Source organism: Halichoerus grypus, chromosome 4 (assembly GCF_964656455.1).
Source record: "Halichoerus grypus chromosome 4, mHalGry1.hap1.1, whole genome shotgun sequence".
Taxonomy (NCBI): Eukaryota; Metazoa; Chordata; class Mammalia; order Carnivora; family Phocidae; genus Halichoerus; species Halichoerus grypus.
This window is the reverse complement of record NC_135715.1, coordinates 185,369,428-185,372,566: the sequence shown is the minus strand read 5'-3', so window position 1 is coordinate 185,372,566 and position 3,139 is coordinate 185,369,428. Positions and strand designations below refer to the sequence as shown.

General features: G+C 37.8%; 1 pseudogene; it reads left to right on the top strand.

The window, feature by feature from the left end:
* The first annotated feature begins 265 nt into the window (after positions 1-265).
* Positions 266-382, top strand: LOC118547021 (U2 spliceosomal RNA; annotated as a pseudogene).
* Positions 383-3,139: the final 2,757 nt, after the last annotated feature.

Here is a 3,139-nt window from a genome sequence, read left to right as displayed (position 1 = left end):
ATTTTTGTTTTTGTTTTTGAGTTTTAGGAGGTCTGTATATATTCTGAATATCAATCCCTTATCAAATACGTCATGGATTTTGTTTCACATGAGTTTGGAACTTTTCAACCTTGCAAAATTTTGAGATACAAAGAATCCCCAAACTAGGCTTTTACTTGAATGATTCATAGTGTAAATGTATAATTAAATTAATTAAATTGTATAACTAAAAATTGGAGAGCCCATCTTAATTTATTTAGTTTGATGTTATAAATGCAAGTACACCATCGCTTCTCGGCCTTTTGGCTAAGATCAAGTGTAGAATCTGTTCTTATCAGTTTAATAAATGCAAGTACACCAAACAATTTTATAACGATTAGAGTTGTGATAAAATTTAATCTTTGTTATTCTGCTTAATATTCTCATTTAGATCTGCATTATGTGTTGCACTATAAAGGATAAGTTGTTTTTTAAAAAGTTATCTAGCTAACACATTGTCTCAACTATCAATCTACTTTCGGCTGTATGTATTGGACAGTTCTTGATAACTGTTTTGGTTTATAAAATAAATGCCTTTCCCAGTCACCATTAATTCTTGCAGCATTTTTCTCTGTCAGATCATTTTTTTTTCCTTAAATGTTTGGTAGAATTCACCAGTGAAACCATCTGGAACTGGTGCTTTCATTTTTTTGAAGGACTTTTCAATTTCTTTGAATAGACTTATTTAGATTATCTATTTCTCCTTATGTGAGTTTTGGTAGATACTGGTTTAAAAAAAAAAAAGATTTTATTTATTTATTTATTTTTATTTAGAGAGAGCACAAACAGGGGGAGGGCAGGGGGAGAGGGAGAGAGAGAATCTCAAGCAGATTCTGCACTGAGTGCAGAGTCCAATGCGGGGCTCAATCTCAGGACCCCGAGATCATGACCTGAGCTGAAATCAAGAGTCAGATGCTTAACTGACTGAACCACTCAGGTGCCCTTAGATTGTGTGTTTTAGGAATTGGTTCATCTCATCTAAATTATCAAATTTGTGGGCATAGAGCTGTTCGTAATAGTCCTATATTACCCTTTCGCTGTTCATGGGATCAGTAGTGACTGCCCCTCTTTCTTTTCTGATATTAGTACTTTTTGTCTTCTCTCTTTGGTTACCTTGGCTAAACGTTTATCAATTTATTGCCTTTTTTTCCAAAGAACAAGTTTTTGGTTTTGTTGATTTTATCTATTAATTTCTCGTTTTCAATTTTATTGACTTTTACTCCAATTCTTGCTATTGTTTTCTTCTGCTTGTTTTGGGTTTCTATTACTCTTCTTTCTCTAGTTTCTCTAGGTAGAAGCATAGATTATTAATTTTAGATCTTTCTTCTTTTCTAGTATGTGCATTCAATACTATAAATTTTCCTCTAACCACTGCTTTTGCTGCATCCCACAAATTTTGATAAGCTTTAGTTTCATTTGCATTTATGATACTTTCAAAATAATTTTTTGTGACTTCTTTGGTCCATATGTCATTTAAAAATGTGTTGTTTAGTTTCCAAATATTTGGGGATTTTGCAGCTATCTTTCTATTATTGACTTCTAGTTTAATTTCACTATGGTCTGAGAACATAATTTATATGATTTCTATTCTTTTAAACTTGTTTAGATCTGTTTTACAGCCCAGAATGTGATCTATCTTGGTGACTGTTCCATATGAGCTAGAGGAGAATGCGTATTACGCTGTTGTTGGGTGAAGTATTCTGTAAATGCCAATTGGATCTAGTTGATTGATGGTGCTGTTCGGTTCAACAGTATCTTTATTGTTTTTCTTTCTGTGTGTCTGTGCATATCCCTGTGTGCTCTCTTCTTATGAGGACACCAATCATTGGATTCAGGGTCCACCCTAAACCAGTAAGACCTCATGTTAATGTAACTAATTACATCTGCAAAAGATCCTATTTCCAAATAAGGTCCCATTCTGAGGTTCCATGTGAACATGAATTTTGGGGGGACATTATTCCACCCACTACACTTACCACCATATCAACAGACTCCAGTATAATAAAAGTGGATTATGACTGAGAGAGCTGCAAGACACTGACTATTTAAGATGGAGTTCTTAGGGAAACCCAAAACAACAGAAGAGGGGAAAAAAATAAATAAATAAAAGCTGGAATCTAGAGGAAACTGAAGTCTCTGGCACCAACAACTAGAGCAAACGTTAAACACAGCCTAGATCCTCATCAGATTAACCTAAAACCATACACTAAAAGCCTGATTAGCTCAGGTCCTATTATCTCATACATCACATCTGACCTTCAACAAAAAATTACAAGCCATGCTCCAAGTCAACCAAGCAGTCTGAAGAGACAAAGCAAGCATCCGGACCAGACTCAGGTAGGACAATGATTCTGGAATTGTCAGGGAATTGGAAAGGCCGATGATGATGGTGTTGAGGGCTCTAAGGGAAGGGGTGGACAGCCTGCAAAAACAGATGGGTGATGAAAGCCGAGGCCAGCAGGCTGAAGCAGCTGGCATCGTCTCCTTGCCCTTCGCCCCAGGGCACATAAGGCTCTGGTAAAGCAGTTTCTCTGGATTCACGCCTTTATTAAAGAGAACAAAATGCTCTGGCCTTTCAAAATGGTTACACTCCCCCTGAGTGTGTTGGAAAATGGTTACTTTTCCCTCCCCTTGGTTGACGCATGGAGATTTTTTTTCCGGAACCTTCACAGTGATAGCCTGGTGGGGCTCCTGGAAGTAAAGCCCAGGCAAGTGTGGGACTCCAGGGCTTTTAGCTGTCAGGCTAGCCCACACTCAGCCTCCCGCAGTTCATCAGACTGTTCAAGGGTTCCTATTCCTACGGATTGCGGGCTCTGATGGCCGCTTCTGCTCCCGGTAAGTCACATTTCTCTGTATTCCCCCCCTCTCTCCAGATTTCAGGCTGCTGGTTTGCCCTATGGCCTCAATTCTCCAATGGAGCTAAGAAAAGCTGTTGATTTTCAGTTTGTTCAGGTTTTTTTTTTTTTTCTTGTGTGGATGGAAGGAACTGACTTCCAAACTCTTTATGTGTGAGAGTTGCCTTGTGGCGGCTTCTTGTTACGCAGAATTCTACAGTTTGATATTGCGATTCTATCTTCCTACTAATTCTTCTTTTTTTTCCTTCTTAAAGGCATTTTGCTCC